The sequence below is a fragment of the Odocoileus virginianus genome, chromosome 30 (assembly GCF_023699985.2).
Source record: "Odocoileus virginianus isolate 20LAN1187 ecotype Illinois chromosome 30, Ovbor_1.2, whole genome shotgun sequence".
NCBI lineage: Eukaryota > Metazoa > Chordata > Mammalia > Artiodactyla > Cervidae > Odocoileus > Odocoileus virginianus.
Window position 1 is genome coordinate 3,483,868 of NC_069703.1, and position 14,097 is coordinate 3,497,964.

The 14,097-nt window shown below is 35.2% G+C and overlaps 1 pseudogene; it reads right to left on the minus strand.

The window, feature by feature from the left end:
• Positions 1–14,097, minus strand: part of LOC139032118 (craniofacial development protein 2-like) — a 96,708-nt pseudogene that overhangs the window by 60,684 nt on the left and 21,927 nt on the right.

Below are 14,097 nucleotides of genomic sequence, written 5' to 3' on the forward strand. Positions count from 1 at the left end.
GGATGTACTCCTTTCCCAATTTTGAACCAGTCTGTTGTTCCATGTCTGTTTGCTTCTTTACCTGCATACCGGTTTTACAGGAGGCAGGTAAAATTGTCTGGTAACCTCATCTCTTTAAGAATTTTCCAGTTTGTTGGGATTCACCCTGCAAAACACTTTAACATAGTCAGTAAAGCAGAAGTAGATGTTTTTCTGGAATCCCTTTGTTTTTTTCTATGATCCAGTGTATGCTGGCAATTTGATCTCTGGTTCCTCTGCTACAGAATATTTATGAAACCTTAATAGGCACCTGGCTACCTAAGGTCACTTGAGGACACAGCTGTGCATCAAGGGCACATGTGCTATAGTTGGAGAAGCCCCTGTGGTTAGTTTGTATCCACTGTGTGCCCAGGACACATACAGGAGAGTTGGAAATATCTCTGTGGTTATTTTGTTGCATATCTGTGAGTTTTCCTGGGCTGCATTGGGTGTGTCTGGGGTGGAGTTTAGAGATCAGCTTGAATCTTTTTCTGTATGAACACCCCTCATTGCTCATGCATAACATCTTATTTGCTTTCCCCATAGCTCAGTTGGAAAGGAATCTGCCTGCACTGTAGGAGACCCTGGTTCAATTCCTGGGTTGGGAAGATCCTCTGGAGAAGGGATAGGCTATCCACTCCAGTAATCTTGGGCTTTCCTTGTGGCTCAGCTAGTAAAGAATCTGCTTGCTATGTAGGAGACCTGGGTTTGATCCCTGGGTTTGGAAGATCCCCTGGAGAAGGGAAACACTACCCACTCCGGTATTCTGGAGAATTACATAGGGTCACAAAGAGTCAGATGTGATTGAGCAACTTTCACTCACTCACAACACCCTACATAACAGTATCAAGAGAAAATGATTCTAAAATAAACATCCTATTGTCATTTGCTTTTATTGTTAATAAGTTTAATACAAATTTGATCCATTCTCATATCAATGAATTTTTGTAATGTCAGCTGTTCTTTTATTAAAATGGTTTTAATACTTATGAAAGAGCAAAATGCTGAAAGCAAGTAGAAACTGAAGATTCTAATTATACGCAGAACAGGTAAAGTTTTGTTATTAGAGTAGTTTATTTCATTTTTAAAACATTTTTAAGGTATATTTTGATTTGGAAAGATGAGAAATGTTTTCATGAAGGTTAAGTTATACTTTGCATCAGTTTTCCTTAAGTCTTGAATGGCAAAAACTCTTGTCTATTAGAATTTATGGTCCTGATAACACTTCACACATAACTTTGTGTCTGTGGATTAGGAAGGGATGGGGGAAGATTTAGGCAAGGGGAACAGTCAGGATAATTTTTTTGCAACATATTTACTGAGCTATAATTGATATATAAAACTGTAGTAGTGAAAGTTGCTCAGTTGTGTCTAATGCTTTGCAATCTTTTTTTTTTAATTTATTTATTTTAATTGGAGGCTAATTACTTTACAGTATTGTAGTGATTTTTGCCATACATTGACATGAATCAGCCATGGTTTTACATGTGTCCCCATCCTAAACCCCCGTCCCACCTCCCTCCCCATCCCATCCCTCTGGGTCATCCCAGTGCACCAGCCCTGAGCACCCTGTCTCATGCATTGAACCTGGACTGTTGATTTGTTTCACACTTGATAATATACATGTTTCAATGCTATTCTGTTAGATTATCTCACCCTTGCCTTCTCCCACAGAGTCCAAAAGACTGTTCTATACATCTGTGCCTATTTTGCTGTCTTGCATATAGGGCTATTGTTACCATCTTTCTAAATTCCATATATATGAGTTAGTATACTGTATTGGTGTTTAGCCCATCAGGCTTCTCTGTCCATGGAGTTTTCCAGGCAAGAATACTGGAGTTGGTTGCCATTCTCCTCTCCAGGGGATCTTCTCAACCCAAGGATTGAACCTAGGTCTCCCATATTGCAGGCAGATTCTTTACCATCTGAGCCACCAAGAATCCTATTGAATGTACACAATTTTATGTATTGAGACATGTACACACACCCCTAAAACTATCACTACAATCAGGGTAGACATATCCTTTGCCTCCAAAAGTTTCCTTCTGACTTCTCAGTTACTTTGTTTTTGTTGTGCGTGTGTGTGTTTGTGGTAAGAACACTTAATATAAGATTTATTCTCAACAAATGTTTAAGTGCACAATACAGTATGAACCTTCCTTTGTAGCTCAGATGGTAAAGGATCTGCCAGGAATGCTGGAGACCTGGGTTCAACCTCTGGGCAGGTAGATTCCCCCAGAGAAGAGAATGGCTCCCCACTCCAGTATTCTTGCCTAGAGAACCCCATGGGCAGAGGAACTGTAGGCTACACAGTTTATGGCATCACAGAGTTGTACATGACTTATGTACAACTGATGTACTATGTTATACAACAGATTTCTAGAATCTATCTTGCAAACTGAAACTTTATTCTATTGAAAAATAACTTCCCATTTCCTCCTCCCTATTTCCTCTTCCCTTCGGCTCCTAACCACCATCATTCTATCCTCTGCTGTTATGAATCTAAATACTCTAGTTACCTCAAATAAGTGGAATCTTGTAGTATTTGTGCTTCTGTGACTAGCTTATTTAATTTAGCACAACATCCCCCAGGTTCAACCATATTGTTGAAAATGTCTTTTTAAGAATGAATAGTATTCTTTTGTATGTATAAAATAAGTTTTATTTATCCATTCATCTGTTAATGGCCACTTTGATTATTGTCATATCTTGGATATTGTGAATAATGCTGCAATAAATATGGAAGTACAAGTATCTCTTCTAGATCTTGTTTTCAGTTCTTTTGAATATATACCCAGAAGTGGAACTGATGATATATCTGATAAGATATTAAGATCCAAAATACTTAAACTTTTATAACTCAATTTCAAGAAACCAGATAACCTGATTAAGGAATGGGCAAAAACTTAAATAGACATTTCTCTAAAGAAAGCACAGGAATGGCAAACAGGTGTTATAAAGAGGTGCTCAATATCACCAATTAGTATGAAAATGCAAATCAAAACCACAAAGAGATATCATCTCACACCTGTTAGGATAGCTATTATCAAAAAAAAATGATAGTATGTGTTGGTGAGGATGTGGAAAAATAAGAATTCTTGCAAATTGTTGTTTTCAATGTAAAATGTGTAGCTGCTACAGAACAAAAAATGAAGATTCCTCAAAAAATTAAAACTAGAACTGCTATATGATCTAGCAATTCACTTTTGGGTATATGTCTAAAAGAATGAATAATGTTTTAAGTTTTTACAGATTGTCTCTCTGATCCAAATAAAGTTGAAGATAACTTTAATTTCAAGACTAATGCACTCAGTACAAAGTAAATAATAATAATCTTTATTTGATATATAGATATTCCTTTTAAGATCTTCTAAAAAAGGATATGCTGTTACATATTTATTAATCAGTCAACAAATGAGATGCTTCTACAAATAGCATCCTTATTTTACAAAGTTAGAGTCTAAAGATAAATAAACTTCTACTTTAAAGACAGCAAAAGAGAAAAAAACACTAAATCTCATTATATGTGCAATTATGGGTAAACTATGGTGATAGAACTGGTAATCATTTCATAAAGTCATTACTGTAAAAAAGCACAAAAAAAAAAAACAAAAAAAGATTTAGCATGCTATATCCTAAGCTAAAAATGAGCCATTGACATATCACTCTTTCAGTATAAAGGAAACTACCTGAAATTATTTTCCTGTTGACAATTGTAAGTTACATGATTGTTTATGTAATTGGCTAGTTTCAGGTTGAGAGAGCCTTGCTTGCTCTAAAATGATAGGCAGGTGGCTAATCATTAAATTTTTTCACAATAAAATGTATGTTTCAAAACTTGAGGTTGTAAAGAGAAAAGTCATTCATGTTAAATTATACCTTTAAACATTTAACACAGATTGACAAAATTATAATAATACTACCACTACAACTAAATCCTGTAAAATGTTCTCTTTTGCAAAGAGAAATTTCACAATTAAAATATTTTCTCACAAAAGTTGAAGGGAAAAAGAAACAGAGGGAAGTGTTTTTATTAGGTAAGGATCCAAACAAAAATTTCCTAGAATGAGGTATTTGTTAATTCAGACAAACCATTTGAATAATACCTTTAAAAATATGATGTAGGAGGACTGGGGATTCTTTATAAAAAGAGATTGGCAGTTATAGGAAAATTGTACTACAAAAGTAAATGGATAGAAGATTGTAAAATATGCAACTACATGCCAAAGAGCATAAGTTCAGAACAGAAGAAAATATAAACATATGTCTCCTGAATAAAATTCCTTTTCTGAAAAAGAAATAAAGTTTCTATGCTTTCTTGAGAATATTTTGGAGCAAAAATATAGTTATTAATGACATGCATTGTTTTGTTAAATAATACCTTTCACAAGTCTATTAAAGTACCATTTCAAAAATATATTGACATCACCTGAACTACAGTGCAATAGAATGTAGATGAGCTTCATTTTCTAAATAAATTGATTTGTATATGAAAATTAAGAATACCACATAGCAACTCAGTTGCTATCTTATTAATGATAATATATTTGAGTTTACAATATTTCTATGATCAAAACTTATTTTCTCTTTCACATTCAATAATGATGGTGAATATTGAATCATTATAACATCTTGAACTAACATAATTTTACATGTCAATCATATATAAATACAAATAGAATTATGGTGAAGAATAATGCATATTATGAGAAAATAGTCATGAATTTCTCTTTGGAAATTTTGTATTACTGTATTAATTCATTTCATAGGTATATCAATTATTATTTTAAAGTACTTATTTCTCACCAGAAGTTAAGGAGATTGCATCCAAGGAAATGTTTTAGAAACTCCATTTAGAAAACAATTTGTTTGACTTATAATTTAGAGTAAGTTTTTTAGCTTTGCAGTATTAGAAACTATTTTTGTTAAATAAATAAAAATCTAGTTAAAATGGTCTCAAACTACAAAAACAAGAGATTATTGTGTGAATTGAGATGCCTGATGATTTTTATGTCTCAAAATCAAATGAAAATCTGAAAGCACATTGAAACTGGTGGTAAGAGTAATCAGCATCTATTAAAAAAGTTTGTAAAAAGAAGTTCTATAAAAAAAAAATTGTATTATGAAGGTTTGTTGTTTAAGAAATTAAAACAGGGCAAGTTGGTGGCATCATTCAAAGCTATTTTGGCATCAGACTGGTTAGTCTGTTGCAACTCTTTTCATAATAAAAAGACACTTTTCACTGATTTACTAAGTTTAGCTACTGGAGAAAGCATTAACCTGAAATGTGAGTTCCATTTTTATACTTAATCTGAAAGGCAATGGTAAAATCTATTTTTCCTCTTCATGGATGACAATCCATTACCTTAATTTAGCTGTTTATGTAAATAATACCATTCATAAGATGTTTATTAGCATTTTCATGATTTAATTCTTCCATTTAACAACTCCCTTAGACTAAGATTATAAACAATTACAACAAGAATCAAGGAGCCTCTTTTAAAGAGAAAAAAAGAGTGCCAGGAACTTAAAGTTTTCCTTAAAATATTTATATTACTTATTAACAGTTTCTATAAATATATTAAATATATTTACAAAAACATATATTTCTTTGTGTAGATCACAATAAACTGTAGAAAATTCTTAAAGAGATGGGAGTATCAGACCACCTTACCTGTCTCCTAAGAAACCTGTATGTGGGTCAAGAAGGACCAGGTAGAACCAGACATGAAAGATTTGAATGGTTCAAAATTGGGGAAGGAGTACAACAAAGTTGTATATTGTCACTCTGCTTATTTACCTCCTATGCAGAATACAGCATGAGAAATACTGTGCTGAATGAGCCACAGGATAGAATCAAGGTTGCTGGGAGAAATATCAATAACCTTAGATATGCAGGTGATACCACCCTAATGACAGAAAGTGAAAAGGATATAAAGAGTCTCTTGATGAGGGTGAAATAGGAGAGTAGAAAAGCTGGCTCAAAACTCAACAGTCAAAAACCTAAGATTATGGCATATAGTCCCATGTCTTCATTGCATATATAGAAGACAGTGACAGATTATGTCTTCCTGGACTCTAAAATCACTGTGGACAAGGACTATAGCCATGAAATTAAAAGACCCATGCTCCTTGGAAAAAAGCTATGACAAAACTAAAGAGTGTATTGAAAAGCAGAGAGATCATTTTGATGACAAAAGTTCATGTTGTCAAATCTATGGTTTTTCCAGTAGTCATGTACGGATGTGAGAGTGAACTGAACACCAAAGAAGTGATGCTTTTGAATTGTGGTGCTGGCAGAGATTCTTGAGAGTCCCTTGGACAGCAAGGAAATCAAGCCAGTCAATCCTAAAGGAAATCAGTCCTGAATATTCATTAGAAGGACTGATGCTGAAGCTCTAATACTTCTACCACCTGGTGCAAAGAGGCTACTCACTGGAAAAAACCCTCATGCCGGGAAAGATTGAGGGTAGGATGAGAAGGAGACAACAGAGTGAGATGGTTTGAAAACATCACTGACTCAACAGACATGAATTTGAGCTAACTCCAGGAGATAGTGGAAGACAGAGGAGCCTCGTGTGACAAGGTCCATGGGATCACAAAGAATCTGACATGACTTAAGGACTGAGCAAAAACAATTACAAAATTTACATGTATCTACAGAATATATACATATAATGTACTAGAACAATTGGAATGAAGAACAAAAGTTCATAACACTGTACAGGAGGCAGTGATCAAAACCATCCCCAAGAAAACAAAATGCAATAAATCAAAATGGTTGTCTGGGGAGGTCTTACAAATAGCTGAGACAAGAAGCAAGGCAAAAAGCAAGGGAGAAAAGGAAAGATATACACATTTGAATGGAAAGTTCCGGAGAATGACAAGGAGAAATAAGAAAGATTTCCTAAGTGAAAAATGCGAAGATATAAAGGAAAATAAATGAAGTGGAAAAGACTAAAGATCTCTTCAAGAAACTTAGAAACACCAATGTAACATTTCATGCAAAGATGGGCACAATAAGGAAAGAAATGGTGTGGCGTTAACAGAAGAGATTAAGAAGAGGTGGAAAGAATACACAGAAGAACTATACAAAATAAGATCTTGCAAAAATCCTTAACAAAATTCTAGCAAACAGAATCCAACAACATATTAAAAAAAATCATACACCATGACCAAGTGGGCTTTATCCCAGGAATGCAAGGATTCTTTAATATCTGCAAATCAATCAATGTAATACACCACATTAACAAATTGAAAGATAAAAACCATATGATTATCTCAATAGATGCAGAAAAAGCCTTTGACAAAATTCAACATCCATTTATGATTAAAACTCTCCAGAAAGCAGGAATAGAAGGAACATACCTCAACATAACAAAAGCTATATATGACAAACCCACAGCAAGCATCACCCTCAATGGTGAAAAATTAAAAGCATTTCCCCTGAAATCAGGAACAAGACAAGGGTGCCCACTCTCACCACTACTATTAAATATAGTTTTGGAACTGTTTGGCCACAGCAATCAGGGCAGAAAAAGAAGTAAAAGGAATCCAGATAGGAAAAGAAGAAGTGAAACTCTCTCTGTTTGCAGATGACATGATCTTCTACATAGAAAACCCTAAAGACTCTACCAGAAAATTACTAGAGCTAATCAACAAATACAGTAAAGTTGCAGGATATAAAATTAACACACAGAAATCTCTTGCATTCCTATACACTAACAATGAGAAAACAGAAAGAGAAATTAAGGAAACGATACCATTCACCATTGCAACAAAAAGAATAAAATATTTAGGAGTATATCTACCTAAAGAAACAAAAGACCTATACATAGAAAACTATAAAACACTGATGAAAGAAATCAAAGAGGACACAAACAGATGGAGAAATATACCGTGTTCATGGATTGGAAGAATCAATATTGTCAAAATGGCTATACTACCCAAAGCAATCTATAGATTCAATGCAATCCCTATCAAACTACCAATGGTATTTTTCACAGAACTAGAATAAATAATTTCACAATTTGTATGGAAATACAAAAAACCTTGAATAGCCAAAGTAACCTTGAGAAAGAATGGAACTGGAGGAATCAAGCTGCCTGACTTCAGACTATACTACAAAGCCACAGTCATCAAGACAGTATGGTACTGGCACAAAGACAGAAATATAGATCAATGGAACAGAATAGAAAGCCCAGAGATAAATCCACGAACCTATGGTCACCTTATCTTCGACAAAGTAGGCAAGGATATACAATGGAAAAAAGACAACCTCTTTAACAAGTGGCGCTGGGAAAACTGGTCAACCACCTGTAAAAGAATGAAACTAGAACACTTTCTAACACCATACACAAAAATAAACTCAAAATGAATTAAAGATCTAAATGTAAGACCAGAAACTATAAAACTCCTAGAGGAGAACATAGGCAAAACACTCTCTGACATAAATCACAGCAGGATCCTCTATGACCCACATCCCAGAATTTTAGAAACAAAAGCAAAAATAAACAAATGGGACCTAATGAAACTTAAAAGCTTTTGCACAACAAAGGAAACTATAAGCAAGGTGAAAAGACAGCCCTCAGATTGGGAGAAAATAATAGCAAACGAAGCAACAGACAAAGGATTAATCTCAAAAATATACAAGCAACTCCTCCAGCTCAACTCCAGAAAAATAAATGACCCAATCAAAAAATGGGCCAAAGAACTGAACAGACATTTCTCCAAGGAAGACATACAGATGGCAAAAAAACACATGAAAAGATGCTCAACATCACTCATTATCAGAGAAATGCAAATCAAAACCACAACGAGGTACCATTACAGGCCAGTCAGGATGGCTGCTATCCAAAAGTCTACAAGCAATAAATGCTGGAGAGGGTGTGGAGAAAAGGGAACCCTCTTACACTGTTCGTGGGAATGCAAATTAGTACAGCCACTATGGAAAACAGTGTGGAGATTTCTTAAAAAGCTGGAAATAGAACTGCCATATGACCCAGCAATCCCACTTCTGGGCATACACACCAAGGAAAACAGATCTGATAGAGACACGTGCACCCCAATGTTCATCGCAGCACCGTTCATAATAGCCAGGACATGGAAGCAACCTAGATGCCCATCAGCAGACGAATGGATGAGGAAGCTGTGGTACATATACACCATGGAATATTACTCAGCCATTAAAAAGAATTCATTTGAATTAGTTCTAATGAGATGGATGAAACTGGAGCCCATTATACAGAGCAAAGTAAGCCAGAAAGATAAAGACCATTACAGTATACTAACACATATATATGGAATTTAGAAAGATGGTAACGATAACCCTATATGCAAAACAGAAAAAGAGACTCAGATGTATAGAACAGACTTGTGGACTCTGTGGGAGAAGGCGAGGGTGGGATGTTTCAAGAGAAAAGCATCGAAACATGTATATTATCTAGGGTGAAACAGATCACCAGCCCAGGTTGGATGCATGAGACATGCGCTCGGGCCTGGTGCACTGTGAAGACCCAGAGGGATCGGGTGGAGAGGGAGGTGGGAGGGGGGACCGGGATGGGGAATACATGTAAATCCATGGCTAATTCATTTCAATGTATGACAAAAACCACTGCAATGTTGTAAAGTAATTAGCCTCCAACTAAAAATAAATGGAAAAAAAAAATCTTAACCACCCAAATAACACAATGGCATTATCACTCACCTAGAGTAAGATATCTTGGAGTGCAAAGTCAAATGGACCTTAGGAAGCATCACTTCAAACAAAGGTAATGAAATTGATGGAATTCTGCTGAGCTATTTCAGATCCTAAAAGATAATGCTGTGAAAGTGCTTCACTAAATATGCCAGCAAATTTGGAAAACAGCAGTGGCCACAGGACTGGAAAAGGACAGTTTTCATTCCAATCCCAAAGAAAGGCAATGCCAAAAAATGCTCAAACTACTGCACAATTGCACTCATCTCATACACTAGCAAAGTAATGCTCAAAATTCTACAAGCTAGGCTTCACCAGTACATGAACTGAGAACTACCAGATGTTCAACTTGGATTTAGAAAAGGCAGAGAAACCAGATATTGCCAAAATCTATTGGATCAGAGAAAAAGCAAAAGAAATCCAGAAAAACATCTTCTGCTTCATTGACTATGCTAAAGCCTTTGACTGTGTGGATCACAACAAACTATGGAAAATTTTTCAAGAGATGGGAATACCAGACCACCTTACCTGCCTCCTGAGAAATCTGTATACAGGTCAAGAAGCAACAGTTAGAACCAGACATGGAAAAACAGACTGGTTCCAATGTTAAGGAATACGTCCATGCTGTATATTGTCGCCCTGCTTATTTAACTTATATGCAGACTACATCAAGAGAAAGACCAGACTGGATGAATCGCAAGATGGAACCAAGACTGTTTGGAGAAATATCAATAATTTCAGATATGCAGGAGACACCACCCTTATGGCAGAAAGCAAAGAGGAACTAAAAGGCCTCTTGATCAAGGTGAAAGACAAGGGTGAAAAAGCTGGCTTAAACTCAACTTTCAAAAAGCAAAGATCATGGCATCCAATCCCATCACTTTATGGCAAATATATATGGAAACAGTAACAGACTCTATTTTCTTGGGCTCCAAAATCACTGCAGATGGTAACTGCCACAATGAAATTAAAAGACACTTGCTCCTTGGAAGAAAAGCTTGACCAACCTAGGCAGCATATTAAAAAGTTGAGACAATATTTGGCTGACCAAGTTTCATATAGGCAAAGTTATGATTTTTCCAGTAGTTGTGTCCAGGTATGAGAGTTGGACAATAAAAAAGACTGAGCACTGAATAATTGTTGATTTTGAACTGTAGTGTTGGAGAGACTCTTGAGAGTGCCTTGGACTGCAAGGAGATACAAGGAGTCCATCCTAAAGGAGATCAGTCCTGGGTGTTCATTGGAAGGACTGATACTGAAGCTGAAACTCCAGTACTCTGGCCACCTCATGCAAAGAGTTGACTCATTGGAAAAGACCCTGATGCTGGGAGGGATTGGGGGTAGGAGGAAAAGGGGACAACAGAGGAAGAGATGGTTGGATGGCATCACCAACTCGATGGACATGGGTTTGAGTAAATTCTGGGAGTTGGTGATGGACAGGGAGGCCTGGCATGCTGTGGTTCATGGGGTCACAAAGAGTCGGATACGACTGAAGAACTGAACTGACCTGAACTGAACTGATCTGTGTATATGTGTATATATGCACAAAGGTCTGAACGTAATGATCACAAAATGCAAATAAATATTTTTTAATAATAGAGGGATTCTTAAACATTTTATCCAAAGCTTTGGTTATTATTTGATGTTTTTCCAATAAGAGGATGGTTTATTTATGTTTTCTAAAAAAATAAAAGTCAATGTTTTTCAAAATTAAAGAAAACATGTAGCTGATGGACAGTCTGGTAATAGCAGTGTACCATGCTTTATAACATCAGGATGAAAATGGAATAAAAAGAAATGATACAGGACACTAATGTGGTGGAACTTGCAGCAGAGATTACTGGTCTACCTCAGCTCTGTGGACAAATGTGCCTATTCCAGTACTGCCATGTTCACCTCTGCAAAACATGAGAAATGTGAAGCCTCTTGGTCCAAACACCAGATTCACAACTTGCCAGTATGTTTTATTTGGCTCAACCTTTAACTACTTTTCAATGCCTGTCATTCCACAATTGCCAGCAGCCCTCAGTGTCCCAAGCTATAAGTGACAGCTGGGGAAACCATGATGGCTGAAGTATGTGGGCAGTGAAAGATCACTCATTAGCCTACAGAAGAAAGACCAAAATGAACAAAAAGAAAATGAAAGGCAAAGAAACTTAGATTAAAAATTTAATTGCAATTACCGATTACATGATAGATAAAAGAAACATAACTTAGAATTTGCACAACTTAAAATTCAATACAGAAACTTAAAAGAGGAAACTTTTGAAAATTGTATTCATGATTTCAAATAGTTAACAAGGAATGTATGATATACAAAGAACAAAAAACATAAAAATTACTTGTAAGTATAAAATGAATGTCACGGAAACAAGAGCAAAAGGCACAAATAATTGAAGACACCAAGGACAGAATGCCACATTGTAAAAATATATAATCAGACAAATAATATAAGTAATAACCTTATTTTAAACATAATTAAATTACTAGTTTTTAAAAGAATGTCAGGCTTGTTAAATAACCTCCCAGTTGGAACTGTGGTTTTTCATGGAAGACAACACCCCAACACTAACCAGCTCTTGGCAGGGTTAAAGAAAAGGAGGAATTGCTAGAGATAGAGCAAGAAAGAGAAGAAGAAAATAAGAAGTGAAAAATAAAGAAAGATAATATGGATATACAGAAAAATTGTTAAAGTTGAAGACAAAAATATGTTACCAGCCCTTCAATTGGAATGTTGCTTAAAAATGAATGAACCAAAGTGACATCTTTTTATTAGTAGTACAAACATATCTGGGGCTTCTCAGGTGGCACAGTGGTAAAGAATCAGACTGCCAATGCAGATATAGTCCATTGAGTCACAAAGAGTCAGACACAACTGAGCAACATTACTTTACGGCCAATTCAGAAGACATGAGTCTGATCCCTGGTCCAGGAGGATACAGTATTCTTACCTGGAAAATTCCATGGACAGAGGAGCCTTACAGGTCATGGGATTGCAAAGAGTTGGACATGACTGAGGATCTGAGCACAGCACAGCAGCAAAATCATGTCTTACTGAATGTAAAACTGAATGCCAGACAGCAGTGGGAACACTTTGGAAAGCTTTGAAATAACTGGAGAGCCAAGAATTCTGCTTTTTATCAAGATGTCATCTCAGAGAAAGGCAAATAAAAGGATTTTTTTATGCAAGACCTCAGAAAATACACACAGTTTCTGAGAATATATCTCGGGATCTCAAGGAAGCATTTCAACCTAATAAAAATTAAATTAAATCAATGATTTCCAGAAGGTGAAGGAAGAGATTTATGAGAAAGATTTTTCAAATAATTTATACTCTATGTGAAAATCAAGATTTGCCTTTTAAAGAGGCAAAAATTAAATCAACATAAAACTGGTTAAATTTTGTGTCAGATAGAATATGGAAGTTGAGAAAATTTCATCAATATCAAAATTGATTTTTTAGGATTAGATTGATGATGACTTCATAAATTGTTCAAATTTTCAGCTTATAAAGCAATCACTTGCAAACCACACACTATTAATATGAATGTTAGACTCTATTCAAGCTCATATTTAATATAATCTTGGAGTATAATATAAGTTGGAACATTGAGTTGCTCTTTTTGTTGAAGTATCAGCTCAAAATTATTTTATACTATCACTATGTCCTTATCATGCCCATGCTATAAAATTTCCTAAGTATTCTTAAATACACTTGTTTCTAGAACAATTTTCTTTTAAAATTTCATTAAATATTGTTTTCTTTCTAAAGTGGCTAATTTTTAATTAAGGGGAAATGAGAACTTTCATACTGATTTCTGACTGTTTTTTGGTTTGTTTGATGTGTTTCTTGGTTAGTTTCAGATAGTTGACTGATCTGTCCAGTTTCCTTCATGATGATTCTCTAATGCATTTCCTTTTATAAAGGCACCCTAAAGAGTTACATAGTTACTAGATTGGTAGTCCTAAGGCAGCTTTGTGAATTTGAGCTAAGGGAAAAAACTGAAGGCAGATTTAAGAATCCACTTATGATTTACTGGTGCTCAGTGCTTTGAAATACTTCAGGCTAGCTAAATATAATCCAAATAGGAACTGTGGTTTTAATACAGAATATGATATTCCAATACTAATGTCAACTTGGTGAAACAAAAGGAATTTTTCACAGAAGGATAAATCAAAATAATATGAAGGGTATGAATACAATACTGTAGTTCTAAGACTTTTCTTTAATATAAAAATAATCACTATTATCTTGTTATTTAAAAACAATTAGATTTCATAATTTAAACTACCTATTCTGCAATAAATTGGACTTCCCTAGTGGCTCAGATGGTAAAGAATCTGCCTGCAATACAGGAGAACCGGGTTTGATTCCTGGGTCA